General features: G+C 37.3%; 1 long non-coding RNA gene across 1 annotated transcript in view; it reads right to left on the bottom strand.

Annotated features, from left to right (window-relative positions):
- The window catches only part of LOC129649904 (uncharacterized), a 60,499-nt gene extending 49,472 nt beyond the window's left edge, over nt 1-11,027 (bottom strand). Inside the window, exon 1 of the long non-coding RNA XR_008713421.1 lies at nt 10,911-11,027. This is a non-coding gene — a long non-coding RNA (uncharacterized LOC129649904). The remainder of the gene's footprint in view (nt 1-10,910) is intronic.
- Nucleotides 11,028-19,655: the final 8,628 nt, after the last annotated feature.

Here is a 19,655-nt window from a genome sequence, read left to right as displayed (position 1 = left end):
CTATCTAGGCCAGATCGCTCTGTTGAAGTGAGAGTTTAGGTAGATTACATACATGATGAAACGGTAAGGGCAACAAGAATTCTAGTGGGTAACATATACCAGGCATGGTTCTGGACTCATTACACATTTATTTTAGTCTTTACAACTGGCCTTCATGATAGATACTGTTATTCCCATTTGTGCTTTCTGAGAAGATAAAGATGTATTAATTTGCCCAAGAGCACACTGCTAGTGAATTGTTTGAGCCAAGATTCTGATATAGATTTTCTAAAGTCTTTTTCAAATACACCAGTATTCCTTATATTCCCCAGAAAATCTCAAGCACAATGCTACTGCCAGGATCTTACTTCCCTTGCTGGCCTTGAATGGTACATGGATTAGTTGTAATCAACAGAAACTGACTCTGATTGATTTACTTTAAAGGGTGTTAGATAACCGGAGGGATCACTAGCAGGACTGCAGACTGAGACATGGGAAAACAACAGGAACAAGAACAGCTCCTAAAACCATATCCACAATCATCCTACAGAACTAGTCTAACCCACTCCAGTATTCTTGCCCATGGTCAGAGGAGTCTGGCCAGCTATAGTCCATGGAGTTGCAAAGAGTCAGACACAACTTAGTGACTAAAATAACAACAAACAAAAGATACCATGGCTGCCACCATTATCCACCTGATGACCCAGCTTGAACCTCCACCACCACTCCTGGCACTAGCTGCTCAACACTAGACACCACCTTTGCCCATGGCCCCTCCTGCCCTGAAAATTCGAGCTGTTGCCTCTTCCACTGCAGCATATATCCACATGGGTTCTTCAATGCCTCTGTTCTTTGCCTGACATTTCTTGGTTCAAAGTTAAAGTGCGGTCAGGAGTGTCTGATTAGTTGAGCCCACGTTTCATTCCTATAATTTAGTCACATGGGGTACTACAAAATCAAGTACCTGATATTCTCAGATTCTTTCATGATAGGCTATTGCAGTTCAGTTGCTAAGTCGTGTCTGACTCTTTGCGACCCCATGAACTGCAGCATGCCAGGCTTCTCTGTCCTTCACTATCCCCCTGAGTTTGCTCAAGTTCATGTCTATTTAGTCAGTGATGCCATCCAACAATTGCCTTTCACCAAAATTCAAAAAATGCTACCCTCCCATTAGCATTAAGAGAGGACAGCTCTCCTGCATTCCCACCATCCCTGATAAATGTCAACTAGACATCTGAGTTTCTGTTTCTCATCCATTTGCCTTCAGAATTTAACAGTTTCCTGTTAAAATAGAAAATGGATCACTTAAAGAAGACTCAGTGGACGTGAGTTTGAGCAAACTCTGGGAGATAGAGAAGGACAGGGAAGCCCGGCGTGCTGCAGTCCACGGGGTCGCAAAGAGTCAGACACAACTGAGCAACTGAACCGACACAAAAGAGGACAGACGTTTCTATCAATAAGCCAGACCTTTAGAGCCTTCTGGTTTAAATGAATATTTCAAGTAAAATTCAAAGTTCTAAAAAGGTGGAATATAAAAAGATCACATTGATTTAGGTTCAAGGGTAAGAAGAGAGTACAGGAAAAGAAAAGCTAATAGAGAAAGGCAAAACTAGTTTGCTGTTACTGTTGCCATTGTTTTACAGACCTGGGAGGTGATTCTAGGAAGTGACTGAGAGGAAAAAGGAGGCACCGTGACTAGAAATTACTTAAACAACACATGGGCATGCATTCATTCATTCTTTGATCCAATAAATATTTTTCAGTGTCTAAACTCCCAGGTACATCACTAAGTATTAGGAATACAAAAAAATGTGTAAAATCTGCTCACTTTTTTTTCCCCCACACTGCTTGCTTTCTTCCTGTTGAGGGTGCTCAGTAGCTCACAGATACAAGGGCTAATTCTCAGGAACTCAAACATGATCATTTTCTTCTAAAAATCTACCTGGCATGAAATGAAACTAGATGGCACTAGTTCAGCCTGTATTTAATATTCTGAAATCATAATTTGAGCCATAAATTCTGTTCCTTTCAAACAATTGCTGTCTGGGGATTCTTGCAGCAGCCTGGAGTTTGGGAGAGCTCAGCTCCTTTCCTGGCTGTCACTGGCTTGTTTAAGTGACCCTGAGCAAATGAGTTAAGCATCTCTGGGACTTGGTTTCTTCATCTCTAAAAGACAGATAAAAATACCAGTCACCTGTTGGGAAGATCAGGGAGCTAATATGTCTCAGAAGCTTTCAAATCTCTGGCTCTAAGCCTTTTGCTATCTATGCCTAAGAACAAAGACAAGTCCTCACTGCTTTCACCCAAATGCTGCATTCAAAGGAATGCAAAAATATATATACACAATATTTGAGCTCTACAAGACTTGAAGGTTATTTTGTATTAGTTTGAATTTCAAACTGTTTTTCTCTGTTGTACTCTTGGCACTGCCATTTTTTAAGTACAGCACTTCATTTGCATAGTAATTACAAAGTTTCACAAATAGCATTAATGTCTGAAAGAAAGAGGTACACTCCATTTAAATTACTGACAGTATTGCATGACACATTTTTAACCGCACTTAAAAAAAAAAAAAAAAGGAAAGCTATTCCATTCTAATGTGCTGTACAGATTCCCAGAGCTCAGCAATATTTGTGCTTTAAGAAGGTAAAATCTTTTCCTGTGCTCTTTAGTGACTTCTAAAACCCTATTCATAAATACTGATTAGGCACTATTTCACCGTAGGACACAGTGCTGTTGGCACAACTCCCTACTCAGAGCCAAATTGGAAATGTTAGTACAGTAAATTAGGCCAGATATCCTAGTTGTACTGCACAGGAAAGATCACCTTTAATAAATAGATGCTAATGTAGCACTTGGATCACTTATGGCTGTAAATGTAAATCTTTGGTCTTGATTTCAGGAAGTTAAAAAAAAACAAAAGGAAAGGAAAAAGACATTCAAGGAATGTGTGGTATTTGAATGAAAAAAGAATAATAAAGAGCAAATATGAAAGTATAATCTGTTTTTTTGGAATAATTGTAAATTTGAACAAAAATATGCTGCTTAATAGTAGTATGAGGGAAGGGAAAAAAGAAAGAAGAGGTCTCTAATTCTTTCCAGTTATGTCTCTGTAGTATATGTTTTCGGAGAAGGCAATGGCACCCCCACTCCAGTACTCTTGCCTGGAAAATCCCATGGACGGAGGAGCCTGGTAGGCTGCAGTCCATGGGGTCGCTAAGGCTCAGACATGACTGAGTGACTTCACTTTCACTTTTCACCTTCATGCATTGGAGAAGGAAATGGCAACCCACTCCAGTGTTCTTGCCTGGAGAATCCCAGGGATGGGGGAGCCTGGTGGGCTGCCATCTCTGGGGTCGCACAGAGTCGGACACAACTGAAGTGACTTAGTAGTAGTAGTAGTAGTATTTGTTTTCCTTTGTTTTTATCTAGGTCTGTTCCTGTATGCATTCTATACTATGTATTTTTAACTAGTTTTCCTTTCTCTTCAATTGTTTATACCTAATTACTCTGAACAAAGTTTGTTCCTCTAGAAATAAAGCATCCTTGATGAATGATTCCTGACTTAAACATCCTAAGCACTTCACTTATATGCTTTCTGTATCAAATTAACACACACAAAGAAGAGAAGTGAAAAGCAAAGGAGGAAAGGAAAGATATAGCCATTTGAATGCAGAGTTTCAAAGAATAGCAAGGAGAAATAAGAAAGCCTCCCTCAGTGATCAGTGCAAAGAAATAGAGGAAAACAAAAGAATGGGAAACACTAGAGATTTCTTCAAGAAAATTAGAGATACCAAGAGAATATTTCATTCAAAGATGGGCACAATAAAGGACAAAAATGGTATGGACCTAACAGAAACAGAAGATATTAAGAAGAGGTGGCAGGAATACACAGAAGAACTATACAAAAAAGATCTTCATGACCCAGATAATCACAATGGTGTGATCACTCACCTAGAGCCAGACATCCTGGAATGTGAAGGCAAGTGGGCCTTAGAAAGCATCACTACAAACAAAGCTAGTGGAGGTGATGGAATTCCACTTGAGCAATTTCAAATCCTAACAGATGATGCTGTGAAAGTGCAGCACTCAATATGCCAGCAAATTTGGAAAACTCAGCAGTGGCCATAGGACTGGAAAAATGTCAGTTTCATTCCAATCCCAAAGAAAGGTAATGCCAAAGAATGCTCAAACTACCACACAATTGTACTTATCTCACACGCTAGTAAAGTAATGCTCAAAATTCTCCAAGCCAGGCTTCAGCAATACATGAACCATGAACTTCCAGATGTTCAAGCTGGATTTAGAAAAGGCAGAGGAACCAGAGACCAAATTGCCAACATCTGCTGGATCATCAAGAAGCAAGAGAGTTCCAGAAAAACATCTACTTCTGCTTTATTGACTATGCCAAAACCTTTGACTGTGTGGATCACAACAAACTGTGGAAAATTCTAAAAGAGATGGGAATACCAGACCACCTGACCTGCCTCTTGAGAAATCTGTATGCAGGTCAGGAAGCAACAGTTAGAACTGGACATGGAACAACAGACTGGTTCCAAATAGGAAAAGGAGTACGTCAAGGCTGCATATTGTCACCCTGCTTATTTAATTAATATGCAGAGCACATCATGAGAAATGCTGGGCTGGAGGGAGCACAAGCTGGAATCAAGATTGCTGGGAGAAATATCAGGAGGAATTTGAAATTCTTTATGAAAATCAGTATCTAGAAGAAATCTTTATTTTTATATTATATTGCTTTAAAAAAAAAGAATGTAAACCACAGAACACACACTCTTTGAAATATAATAGTACAATTTGAGTATCTGAACTCATTTGTCCTTCGGCCCTGGAAATTGTTCTAGAAAATACATTTCTATTTACTTAAGAGCTCCCTGTTATTTTATTCTTGATCTTTCTCCCATTTGCTGGCACACAAGCATAGGTTACCATTCGCTCTAACAAGTTTTATTTTATTTTAGAGAGGAACAATGTTAATAAAATGCCTTGAAGTTTGAACTCTCTACTTTCACACTTTCATGGTAATTATCCATTCAGGAAGACACCTCAAGAAAGAAGCATCTTTCTGAAATCAATACAAAAGGAAAAACAAACAGTTGTATAATAGCATTTCTGCCAGTCCTTTCAACAGATATGCTTAAATCATAAATGTCAATTAGTTTTAGAGGGATTATGGTATCACCCTTATAAATAGAAGCTAGAATCATATAAATAGCTGTCTGCACATGCTTGGTGGCCTTCCCAGTTTCCATCTTTCCCAAAGAGACCTAATCCTGAAAACATGAAATATCCCAAGAAAGAAACTTTGAAAAATAAAAAAACATGTGATCCAAATCAAAATGGTTAAAGACTAGAAGGGCGTTAACAGATCTGAGAAATAATGAGACCAATTGTGGATCTCATTAGATTACCTCACTGAGAACGCTATACTGCCACTATTACTACTAATGCTGCAAATTATTATCATTATTGCACTGTTGCTGCTGCTGCTATTGTTTTTATTAGGTTTCAGAGCAAATCCCTTTTAACCTAACAAATCAGGGTTGGAAGGTCGTCACTGGGGAAACAGACGAAAATTTATTTTTCATTAATCATTTTAAATACATGACATTTAATTCTTATATCTAACTTGAGGTAGAAATTACTCTCATTTCATAGATGAGGAACAGAGATCTTAAATGACAATGCCACATTCACAGAACTAGAATATGAAGAAGTAAGGATTTGAACTCAGGAATATTTGACTTGAAAACTTTGTCATGTTTCCCCCATACCGTAATTCTTCTCATGTGAATCTCAAATTCACTGAACAAAGTAGATTTTATTTTCTATATTGCCTCAATTTTCAATGTCTTTTTTAATACGCAATGACAATTTTTAATATTTTTATTTATTATTTTAATATTATTTAACATTAATAAATTTAATATTATTTAATATTTTAAATATTATAATAATGTTTATTGTTTTATTTACACTAATTATACTCTACTGTCAGATCAGGGTTCACAGGTCATAGGTCGCTTTCCTATAATACAAGTCTATTGTGTACTGCATTAAATTTTGATTAATGAATCTATCCATTCATTCACTCACTTAATTATATTCAAATAGGTTTCCAGGTGGCAGTAGTGCTAAAGAATCCACCTGCCAATGCAGGAGACATAGACACGGATTCGAACCCTGGGTCGAAAAGATCCCCTGGAGGAGGGCTTGGCATGGCAACCCACTACAGTATTTTTGCCTGGAGAATCTCATGGACAGAGGAAGACTGAGGGCCTACAGTCCGTAGGGTTGCAAAGAGTCAGACCGAAGACTGAAGTGACTTAGCATGCATGCAAGTACTGTAATATTGTCAAGTAGTGAGGTTATGTAAAAATGAATGAATCACAATATTTCCCCTCAAGGAGTCCACAGTAGCATGGGAAAAACACAAACAAAGCAAATAATGGAAATATCTGAACATAGAAATGGTGTGGATAAAGAGATATAGGAGAAAAGAGAATGGAAAAGAGCCAAGTATGACTTTCAGGAAGATTTTGCAAATGGGACAACGTTTGAGCTAGAATATAAAGGATGGGATTTTTAAGTGGAGGGCATAGGAAACAGATGTGCACAACCAGTTATGGTTCAAGGGTGTTTCTGCCTCTCTGTGGCTGAAAGACCATAAGAAATCTGCTCAGCTTCCATCCGTCTCAGTTTCATTATCTCTAAAATGAAAAACATCATGGTTCCTACCACATAGGGCTACTGTGCAAAGTAAATTAAATAATTCATGTAAAAGTATTTTTCAGACTACCTAACCCAGAAAGAACACTCATTAAATATTAGCTAATATTATTTTACAATACACTGTAGCTATGCTTTCATTATTTAATAAGCACACTGTCTAGTATGGTAAGTGGAAATTCTGGTTAAATATTCTAGTTAATAGTTATGTTTCATTTGTGAACATACAATTTTCTAAAAATTAAAATATTGAAGATGACTTTGGCTTCAGAGAAGATTGAGTAAATCTTTTCCTTGTCCCTAAACCCAAGTGCAACTAGAAACTTTGGATTACATAAAGTAAACATAAGAATACTGAAAGACAGAGACAAGAAAGCAACCAGCTAGAGACTCTAGGACCCAAGAAACTACACAAGAGTGAGCTTTCCTTTAGTTTGCTTTTTGCTTTATATATCCTAGACTTCGAGCAGGAGAAGCCAGAAAACTGGAAACACCAATGGATAGAGACAGAGAAAGTCCCAGAAGGGGGCTGCTCTCGCTGAGACTTGGAAGGGGGCAGCCTAGTGAGATGGAAAGCATTTAAGATACTCCTTGCTTTTATCCAGTCAAATATCACAGAAAACACTGATGCCTCCTCCACCTGTGACAGCAAAGGCCAAGTGAGGATCCTGGACCTTCAACCTTCAAAAAGCCCTAATCACTCTCCTTCTGAGGTGGATCTGCCCCTCACAGCCCTCATCCACCACCCCTGACATCTGTACGAGAGAAGGACAAGTAAAAGCCTGGAACATCCAGCCCCACTAGGCAGTAATGATGCCTCCAGTCCTGCAATGTCAGTTGAGACCCATAATGAGATTGGACTTACATCCCTACCCAGCAGTAATGAGGCCCTCCTCTTACTCCCCATTGGGGTGTTATTGGCTGAGGTCCAGTGAAACGTCAGGATTTTGATGACTGCCTGGTGATAATGAAACCACCTTCCTCCCACATCCCATTCCTCTACTGGCAGCAGAGGCCAAGTAGAGACAGTGAGGTGGCATTCCTACACTTCCTAGAAATGGAGATATTAGTAGTGCCTAGTTGAGTGGGAACTGGAACTTCCACCCTTACCCAGCAGTAACACAAAGCTCCCACCTCAGGTGTCAATTGAGACCTAGTAGGGGGCCCGTCGGAAAAGGCAATGGCACCCCACTCCAGTACTTTTGCCTGGAAAATCCCACGGACAGAGGAGCCTGGTGGGCTGCAGTCCATGGGGTCGCTAGAGTCAGACACGACTTAGTGATTTCACTTTCACTTTTCACTTGCATGCATTGGAGAAGGAAATGGCAACCCACTCCAGTGTTCTTGCCTGGAGAATCCCAGGGATGGGGGAGCCTGGTGGGCTGCTATCTATGGGCTTGCACAGAGTTGGACATGACTGAAGTGACTTAGCAGCAGCAGCAGCAGAGGCCCGTACGGCAACCCCCACCTCCTCTTGCTAGAGCAGCATCAGAGGAATCCAGCTAAAATGGAAGGTTTAAATAAGATTCAGAGTCTTATAAAACACAGAATATCAAGTTTCAATTTAAAAATGTACTCATCAAAAAGATCTCAAAATGAATGAAAAAGATGTCAACACTAGGATGACAGAGGTATTAGAATATCTGACAATAATGTTTAAATAAGCATTATAAAAATACATCAAGAAACAATACACTTGAAGCAAATGAAGAAATAGAAAATATTAGTATAGAATTAGAAAATCATAGTGGAGAAGTAGAATATATGCAAAAGAATCAGATGGAGATTTTAGTGAAAAATACACTAATCAGAACAAAAGCTCAATGGATGGGCTTGGCAGTGGGTTATAGAGGACAGAGGGAAGAGACAGTAGACTTGAATGTAGAACAATAGCAAGGACTCAAAGTAAACAGCAGGGAGAAAAATGAATAAAATATCAGGGACACGTGAGACTATTAAGAAAAATAAAAGTATGACATTCAAATCATTGGAATCTCAGAAGGAGAGGGGAAAGAGTCCAGTGCTGAAAAATCACTGAACAAAGCAATGGATGTGGTGGATTTGGTAAAATTATAACCCTATTGCTGAACCAATACCAAGCAGGCTGCACATGTGTGTGCTGTCATGTCTGACTTTTTGTGACCCCATGGACAAGAGCTCACCAGGCTTCTCTGTCCGTGGGATTTCCCAGGCAAGAATACTGGAGTGGGTTGCCATTTCCTCCTCCAGGGAATCTTCCCAACCCAGGGGTCAAACCTGCATCTCCTGTGGCTCCCGCATTGGTAGGCGGCTTCCTCACCACTGAGCCACCTGGGAAGCCCCCAAGCACACAAAACCCAAAGAAATATACCAAAACACATGATATTTAAAATAGAAATCTAAACCATGTTCAGGAAGGCACAAAGATTAGAACAGAGAAATAAGAGAGAGAAAGAGAACAAGGGGAAAACAAAAAAAAAGAAAAAACAGGCAGAAGTACTAACATCAATAATTAAATTATATGGGGATGATCTAAACACATAATTAAAACACAGAGTATGAAAAAACATGAACTATCTACTAGAACCTTACTGAAAATGAAATAAAATAGTCAAGTTGGAAGTAAAAGGATTGGAAAAGATACACAAAGAGTAACCCCCCCCCAAAAAAAATGGTGTCTATATTAATATCAAGTAAAATTGATTTCATATCAAAGAAAATTACCAGAGACACAGAGAAACATTATATATTGATGAATCTATCCATTAAAAAGACATGGCAATTCTAAGTGCTTATACACCAAATGACAGAGTTACAAATTATTTGATGCAGGAACTGGTAAAACTGAAAGGAGAAATAGATAGACCTAAAATTAAAGTTGGAAAGTTCAACATCTCTCTCTAAACAATAGAGAGAACTAGACAGATATCAGCAAGGATCTAGAAGAAATCAGCAATACCATCAACCATCAATGTCCAATCAACTATAACACTTCACCCAACAACAGCAGAATAAATATATTTTAAAGGGTTTATGAACATTAACCAAGATAAGATCATATCCCAAGTCATAAAATAAACCTAAACAAATTTAAAAAACTGAAATCATACAAAATTTATTTTCTGATTACAATGGAATCAAACTAAAAAGTAACATATACCAGGAAAATTTCCAAACCCTTGGAAACTAACAACTCATCTGTAAATAATTCATAGGTCACAGAGAAAATCTCATGGGAAACACAAAATACATTGAATGGAATGAAAATAAAAGTATGCTATATCAAAATTTGTGGGATAGTGTGAAAGCGGTGCTGAAAGACACATTTATAGCACTAAGTATACATTAGAATAGAGAAAATATTTCTCATCAGTAATCCAAGCTTTTAACCTCAAGATTCTGGAAAATTAAGAGTTAAATAAATCCAAATTAACTGGAATGGAATAGTAAAGAAGCAGTTGAAGATGAACACACACACACACACACACACACAAAGAAAATCAATGAAACAAAGAGTTAGTTCTTTGAAAGGATCCATAAAGTTGACGTACCTACAAGAGTGACAAAAAAGAGAAAATAGAAGTCTGTCATATCAGGAAGGAAATAAGAGATATTGCTATAGACCCTGCAGACATCTAAAGGATCAATTCATAAAATTATGGGAAATTCTATATAAATTTGAAGAATCAGATGAATTGAGCCCATTCCTTGAAGAACATATTACCACAACTACCCAGCATGAAACAGATCATTTTAATAGCTCTGTAATTATTAAGTTAAATTCATAACTTAAATACTCCCCAAAAGGAAATATAGGGGCTCAAATAATTACAGTAGAGAATTCTAAATATTTTTAAAAGGATTAGTATCAATACTACAATCTCTTTCAGAAAATAGAAGAGCGGCTACTTCCAATTTCATTTTATGAAGCTAGTAATATCCTGATATCAAAAGCAACAAAACAACAAAACACACCATAAAAAAGAGAACTATAGGCCAATGTCTTTCTTCAATATAGATGCAAATATTCTTAACAAATATCAGCAAATAAAAAAGTGGGATTTATCCCCACCAAGTGGGATTTTTTTTCTAAGCATGAAAGTCTACTTCATATTTGAAAACCAATCATTAAAGTCTCAGTTCAGGCTGCTGTAAGAAAAATACCAGAGCCTAGGTGGCTTAGACAACAAACACTTATTTCTCACAGTTTTGGGGGCTGGAAGTCTGAGATCAGGGTGCCCGTGTGGTAAAGTTCTGGTGACAGCCCTCTTCTAGGTTGCAGACCACCATCTCTCCTTGTATCTTCACATGGCAGAAAGGTCAGACAGCTTTCTGGGGGTCTCTTTTATAAGGGAACTAATCTCATAGAGGAGGGCTCCACCCATATGACCTGATTATTTCTCAAAGCCTCCAACCCCTATCACAATAGAGGTTAGGATTTCTACATATGAATTTGGAGAAGACACAAATATTCAAGTCATTGTACCACCGTATTAACAAACTAAATTGGAAAAATCATATGATCACACAAATCAAAGTAGAAGCATGTGAAAAAATAACAGACATTCATGATAAAAGCTTTCAGAAAAGTAGGATTAGAGAACTTTCTAAACTGATAAAGTATATCTACAAAGCACCTCCTGCTAACACTGTTACTAATGGTGGAATAAACTGTCCTTATTTATGATTGTCTTTGTAGAACATATCAAGGAATCTACAAAATAAACCTAAAATGAAAAGGTGATTAAAGCTATATCACAGGATAAAAGATAAACATACAGAATCAATTGTAGTTCTGTGAACTACCACAAAATATGTGGGCATCGCAATTAAAATACAGTACTATTTATAATCCTTCAATAAGATATGAAATATTTAGGTATAAATCTAGCAAAGTTTCTACAGGATTTATATGATAAAAACTACAATGTACTGATAAAAAAAATCATAGGAGATCTAAATAAATGGAGACACATTTCACGTTTGTGTACTGGAAGATCCAACAAAGTCTCAAAAAATGATTTTTACACTTTAGTTTGTTAATATGGTGGTGCAAACTTTACAAAATTGTATTAGTTTTGCCAAATATCAAAATGAATCCGCCACAGGTATACATGTGTTCCAAAAATAAAATAAAATAAAATCAAGGAGCATTAAAAAAATATATATATATACGGTGGTACAATGACTTGAATATTTGTGTCTTCTCCAAATTCATATGTAGAAATCCTAACGTCTATTGTGATAGGAGGTGGAGCCTTTGAGAAATAATCAATTTCTTCCTAAATTGATATATAAGTTTAAAATGATTCATATAAAAACACAAGCAAGATTTTTGTGGATTTATATAACATTTTTCAAAAATTTATATGGAAATGCAAAGGAACTAAAACAGTTAAAACTATTTGGGAGATACAATGAGGAATAAAGTAGGAGAAATTCATTTATCTGACTTTAAGACATATATAGTCATAGTAGCAAGATTGTGTGGTGTTGGCAGAGGGATGGACAAATAGATTGAAGGAACAGACTAGAGAACCCAGGACTGGTCCTGGACACATATGCGCAACTAATGTTTGTCAAAAAGGAAAGTAGCCTTATGAAAACTGATGCCAAATTTTATTGCACACCCATAAGCCCCAAACTGTCTGAACCTAAATATCAGACCTTTTACAAAAGTCAATTAATTCAAAATGGATTTTGGATTTAAATATGAAATATAAAACTATAAAATGTTTAGAAAAACTCTATAGGAAAAAAAATCTTCAGGATCTAGAGCTAGCAAAAAGTGCTCGGACTTGGTACCAATAGCGCAGCCCAAGAAATGAAACAGTGATCATTTGGACTTTATCAAGTTAACTTTGTTATGTGAAACCCTGTTAAGAGAATGAAAGACAAACCAAAGACCAAGAGAAAATATTTGCAAACCACAAATACAGCAAAGAACTAGTATCTACAATATATAAAGCATTCTCCAAACTCAACATTTAAAAAATCCATTTAGAAAAATAAGCTAAAGATACGAACAGTGACTGAAGTGAATGCACAGATCCCAAATAAACACATAAGGAGATGTTCAACATCATTTGCTAGAAGGAAAATGAAAATTAAAACCATGAGATACCATTACATACTTATCATAATGACTAAATTTTAAAAGTGTGAGAGAACAATTGCCAGTGATGACATAAAGACACTGAATCACTCATCCGTTCCTGTTGCTGGTAGGAATGCAAGTAGTACAGCCACCCTGGAGAATTATCTGGCAGTTTCTTCCCCCTTTTTAAAAATGTTTGATGCTGGTAGAGAAAATAGACGGTAAGTCCAGTGGCAGTTTAAATTATACATCTTGGAATAAAATACCTAAGTTCTAGATACTTATGCTAACATCTTCATATGCACTATCTCATTTAACACTAACAGTGTCAGGAAGAGGAGGGTATTATTAATATCCCTATACTAAAAATGTACCTTTTTTACAAATCTGCAAGCTGAAGCTCAGAGAAGTAAACTTACTAAACCAAGGTCACACAGTTTGCAACTGACAGTGCTGGAAGCTTGCTTTGAAAACTGTATCCATTCAAGACTCCATCCACCCAATTAAGAGTCAGTTCATTATAGCAGGCAATTACTTTAACAACAACAACAACAAAAACTAAATGAAGCTACTCTATAATTCAGCAGTTTCACTCTTGGACACTCACTTCAGGGAAATGAAAGTTTGTGTTCACACAAAAATCTTTACATGAAGCTTTAAAACACCTTTATTCTTAATAGCTAAAAACTATAAGTAATCTGATTATTCTGCAAATGACATTTTTGGGTCAACAGAAAAAAAAAAAAAAAAAACTATTAACACACACAAGCTGGATGAATCTTGAATTATGCTGAGTGAAAAGTCCGTCCTAAAAGGTTACATACTGCAAGATCCCATTTTAAAAACATTCTTAAAATGGATAAATTATAAACATGGAGAACAGATTAGCGATGACCAGGCATTAAGGAGGGAATGAGGGAAGTAGGCAATGGCACCCCACTCCAGTACTTTTGCCTAGAAAAATCCCATGGACGGAGGAGCCTGGTGGGCTGCAGTCCATGGGGTCGCTAACAGTCAGACACGACTGCACAACTTCACTTTCACTTTTCACTTTCATGCATTGGAGAAGGAAATGGCAACCCACTCCAGTGTTCTTGCCTGGAGAATCCCAGGGACGGGAAGCCTGGTGGGCTGCCGTCCATGGGGTCGCACAGAGTCGGACACGACTGAAGTGACTTAGCAGCAGCAGCAGCAGAGGGAAGTAGGCAGTGAGGGTGGCTATGAAAGAACATCATGGGAGATCCCTGTGGTGATGGAAATACTTTCTGTCATGACTGTATCAATGTCAGTGTGCTCACTGTGATACAGTACAATACTTTCACAAGATTCTGTCTTAAGTTCAGTTCAGTTGCTCAGTCGTGCCTGACTCTTAGCAACCCCATGAATTGCAGCACTCCAGGCCTCCCTGTCCATCACCAACTCCCGGAGTTCACTCAGACTCACGTCCATCGAGTCAGTGATGCCATCCAGCCATCTCATCCTCTGTCGTCCCCTTCTCCTTCTGCCCCCAATCCCTCCCAGCATCAGAGTCTTTTCAAATGAGTCAACTCTTCACATGAGGTGGCCAAAGTATTGGAGTTTCAGCTTCAGCATCAGTTCTTCCAAAGAACACCCAGGACTGATCTCCTTTAGGATGGACTGGTTGGATCTCCTTGCAGTCCAAGGGACTCTCAAGAGTCTTCTCCAGCACTAGTGTACAAAAGCATCAATTCTTTGGTGCTCAGCTTTCTTCACAGTCAACTCTCACATCCATACATGACCACTGGAAAAACCATAGCCTTGACTAGATGGACCTTTGTTGGCAAAGTAATATCTCTGCTTTTGAATATGCTATCTAGGTTGGTCATAACTTTCCTTCCAAGGAGTAAGCGTCTTTTAATTTCATGGCTGCAGTCACCATCTGCAGTGATTTTGGAGCCCAGAAAAATAAAATCTGACACTGTTTCCACCGTTTCCCCATCTATTTCCCATGAAGTGATGGGACAAGATACCATGATCTTTGTTTTCTGAATGTTGAGCTTTAAGCCAACTTTTTCACTCTCCTCTTTCACTTTCATCAAGAGGCTCTTTAGTTCTTCACTTTCTGCCATAAGGTTGGTGTCATCTGCATATGTGAGGTTATTGATATTTCTCCCTGCAATCTTGATTCCAGCTTAAAGGGTAAATGAGATCTCTGTGTATTATTTCTTACAACTGCATGTATATCTACAGTTATCTCAAAGTTTAATGCAAAAAAAAAAATATATATATATATGTATATAGAATGCTATGAAGTGGATTGGGCTACCCTAGTGGCTCAGATGCTGAAGAATCCACCTGCAATGCAAGAGACATGGGTTCAATCCCTGGGTTGGGAAGATCCCCTGGAGAAGGGAATGGCAACCCACTCTAGTATTCTGGCCTGGAGAATTCCATGGACAGAGGAGCTTGGCAGGCTACAGTCCATGGGGTTGCAAAGAGTCAGACATGACTGAGAGACTTTCACAGACACACAGGAAGTGGATTAACTTTGTCTTCATGATTTTCATTTTCTTGATGCTTTTCTCCCATTTGAATTTTTCCCTTCTTGCCCCATACATCTCCCTGTTTTTCTTAGACAAATGTTTCTGACCACTTGTGGTACTCTACAGGTTTTGGGTGTTTTTTCAGTCTTAACTACTATCCAGATTTTCAACCCATGGTCTGTCTTGCTGCGTCTACAGTCAACCAGCTAAATTCCTCTTCTAAGTTCACTGATCACGTGACCAGAGTCTTGGCCCTTTGTCCTGCCACTTCTGGACTCCGATGAAATGGTACACTGCTTGATGCCACCCTGAAATGTGGACGAGTTGCCTCTCATAGGCAGCAGGGCCGAACAGGTGAGACCTAGGCATATAAAGTTTTTTAGTCCACCTAGGAGATTGCTCAAATCTACATGTGGTTTATAAAACAGTGGCTGTTGTGGTAGGATATTTTCTTGTTTTGTCTACTCTCCTTCCCTGCCTCGTTTTCTTACCTTCTTTATTCTTGCTGCACTGAGATTGAACACTGCTGCTGCTACTAAATCGCTTCAATCGTGTCCGACTCTGTGCCACCCGATAGACAGCAGCCCACCAGATTCCCCCGTCCCTGGGATTTTCCAGGCAAGAACACTGGAGTGGGTTGCCATTTCCTTCTCCAATGCATGAATGCATGCTAAGTCACTTCAGTCATTTCAGATTCTGTGCGACCCCATGGACAGCAGCCCACCAGGCTCCTCTGTCCACGGGATTCTCTAGGCAAGAATACTGGAGTGGGTTGCCATTGCCTTCTCCGGAGATTGAACACTACTCCCCTCAAAAAAAAAAAAAAGTTTTGGCAGTTAACTTCTATCTGCCTTTGTTTTTCAGAAAAACAATTTTTATAGTTCCTACTCCTAAATACCAAGTATCTTCTTTGAATTTCTTGACTAAAGCAGTCAGGCAATGATTTAAATGTGTTTAATTCTTTGGGCTTATTCTTGCCATTCTTTATGCCAGCAACCAGCTAATTAGGAAACAGCATAGCATAGTGGTTTAAAGAACAATTTTTGAAGTCAGACAAGCACTTCTTGCCATGACATTTACATTTGTTTGCATTTTAAACAAACTATTCAAAATTTAGAAGCATCTGTTTCATGAATAAATTGGTGATAATATCAATAGCAAATAATTTTTGTGAGGATGAAATAAATGATATTTAGAAGTACTGAACAGACCAACTAACCTGTAATTAATATTATTGAATGCTCCAGTCTTCTTGTCATCTTCTCAACAGAGATTCTTACCAATCACAGTGGTTTGACTTCATTATTTGGGGTATTCTTGCTTCTCCAAACAATTTTCCCTACCTATACTTTTTAGTGTGTGTGTATATATATATATATATATATTTTTTTTTTAAATTTTACGGCCCCTTCCCAAATCACGTTGGCAGCAGACTGCAAAGGAGCAGTACTTGAGTGCCTGATAGCCAAGTGTTTATACTGCTAATGATGAAAACATAGGCCAGTGACCTCACCTCTATTAGCTTTACTCTTCCTGTGTGTAAAAGAGAACAATGGGATATTATGTGGATTAATTAAGACAAGACTGATCCTAATAAATACCCATAAGGATCATAATATTCTAACAAACCCTCTTTCTTTTTTTTTTTTTAAATATTGCCACAAGGAGATAGATCTGTACAGGTAAAATTTCAACATATGAATTTAGTTTAGTAATTCAATAACTGATAGTCATGGATTTATAGCTTAGAAATACATGTTTATGGTATTTTTTAATTCCATGGTGCTAGAGTGAGGTACCAGTATTTTTTATATATTATTACATAGATACATGCAAAGGAGGCTTCCCTGGTAGCTTAGATGGTAAAGAATCTGCCTGCAATGTGGGCGACCAGAGTTCAGTCCCTGCCTTGGGAAGATCCCCTGGAGAAGGGAATGTCTACCCACTCCAATATTCTTGCCTGGGAAATCCCACGGACAGAGGAACCTGGCAAGCTATAGTCCATGGCGTCCCAAAGAGTCAGACATGACTTAGACTCTAACACTTTCACTGTCAAGCAAAAGAAATCAGGATATATGATGTTTTATGTTTTTATGTATTTCCACCACAGCAGTTTTCAAAATTCATTGTCATAATCTTTTTTTATTAATGAGTAACGATATTGTACAAAAGGATATCATTGTCTAAAACAAACTACATGACCTCTTTGCTGTGTTGGGAGAAAGAAGCAAAATAAATAGTTGCATAGCTACTGAATGTAGCAAGGATTGCCCTTAGTGTAAAAAAATGATAAAGGTAGAGGAAAAAAATGAATAAAGTTAATAAACAAAAAAGATAAATAAAAAGAAACCACTTAAAGAAGCATTCTCTAACTGTTGTTCCTCACCAGGCTGAAATGTGATATTAACCATAACTACCAATCATACAGCTTCATTCAAGTACATTAGCCACAGAGGAGTGTAATAAATTTAGTACTAACTTGTTTTTCATATTGAGTTACTTACTAATGTTAGTGGCAGTGGAATTACCATGATCAAATGAACACATTTATGTGCACGTGTGTAATTCAAGCGAGACATTAAATCACAAAAATATAAACAACAGTGTGTGCTATTTGTCAGAAACGTCCTGGGAAAATTGTCAACCAGGACTTTATTACTGCTCTGAGAAAAAAGTGTGCTCTGCCAGGGTAGGCAGCTGCCTCCCTCCAGAACTTCATGGAGAGGCCTCGCCCTGACTCTGTGCTAAGACACCAGGAACCATCACCTTATTTCCGGTGTACCACTTCCGGCTGTGCTTCTGGCAAAGAGACTTAATTTTTTCATTAGCTAGTCTAATTAAAATCCTCTTTGCCTTTTTATTTTTCACATCTGGACTTTATTTAAAAATTAAATAACTGGGAAGAAATATTTATAATATAAATATTTAGGCTGTGTCTATAACCATGAGTTAATTTGATCTTCTACACAAGGTTAACAGTCTAAAAACTGATAGGAAATGTTAGTAAGGAGCACAATTAGTATAATCAAAGAAATTTGTTCACCTAGAATAGTACTGTTGAATAAAAGTATAATATGAACCACGTAATTCAAAATTTTATAGTAGTCATATTTCAAAAAAGTTTTTTAAAAAAAGTGTATTTTAGAGTTTTAGAACATCTCAATGAAGACTAGTCTCATTTAAAAAGCTTAACTGACATGTGTGCCTAATGGCTACCATATTTAAAAGTACAGACCTCTGGCGAGAGTATAGGTATAATATAAGCTTAAGTGGCAAAGAATTCTGAGAAAGGACTTTGGGATAGTTCTGAATAACTGCAGACAAACACAGTCTTAACCAATAATTTTTAAAATGTTTGAAACAATGATCATTCAAAATTTCCGTATTCCAGAGGCAGAGACTGAGTATGAAGTATGTGGATGGAAAGAAGGCTATAGTATAGGAGATTACTTGCCTTAAGTTTTAAAGTTAATGATTTATCAAGATGACAGAGAAAGAGGCAATCAGGCTGAGCTGTGGGAAATAATTCATGTCACTGAATTTGCAACTCAATGATATCAGGGTTAAAATTAGAACTGAATTGAATTAAATTTTCCTGGTTAGCTCTCATACACCATACATATGGGAATATAAAGATAAATGAGGAAGACAAAATTCTTGTTCTTGAATGACTCACAATAAAGTGGATAGAGAATATGATCTAATTGAAAAGCATAATTTAAAACAAACAAACAAAAAAGCAAAATCCAGCTAAGTCCAAAAAAATTTAATTCATGAAATGGATCATTTTAAAAATGAGTAAGGTGACAGTAGGAAAACTTTATTTTCCTATTTTTTCAGGATTAAAAAATATTTTTATACTGAGACAAAAACATTTTATTTGTGGACGTCTGTTTTAATAAATAACTTGATATGTAGCAAAGATATATCCAAATGTTCTTGTCATATACACACTTATTTTTAAATTCACGTATTTGTAAGATGATTTGCTTTATAAATTATGCAGAAACCTGTTTATCCACAATTAATATAGCAGCAATGACTAGTCATATTTTTAAAGCAGGACCCCCAAATATCAAAATTGTAAAATAGTGGTTACTACACTGTATTTTTTTTCTTTTCTTTTTTTTTTTTTTTTTTTTGGCCAAGCATCAGTAAGAGGAGACTTCTCCAATTTTTTTATTTTTTTATTGAAGGATAATTGCTTTACAAAATTTTGTTTTCTGTCAAACCTCAACATGAATCAGCCATAGGTATACATATATCCCCTCCCATTTGAACCTCCCTCCCATCTCCCTCCCCATCCCACCCCTTTAGGTTGATACAGAGTCTCTGTTTGAGTTTCCTGA

This window comes from Bubalus kerabau, chromosome 4, assembly GCF_029407905.1.
Source record: "Bubalus kerabau isolate K-KA32 ecotype Philippines breed swamp buffalo chromosome 4, PCC_UOA_SB_1v2, whole genome shotgun sequence".
Lineage (NCBI taxonomy): Eukaryota > Metazoa > Chordata > Mammalia > Artiodactyla > Bovidae > Bubalus > Bubalus kerabau.
This window is presented reverse-complemented; position numbering and strand designations above follow the sequence as displayed.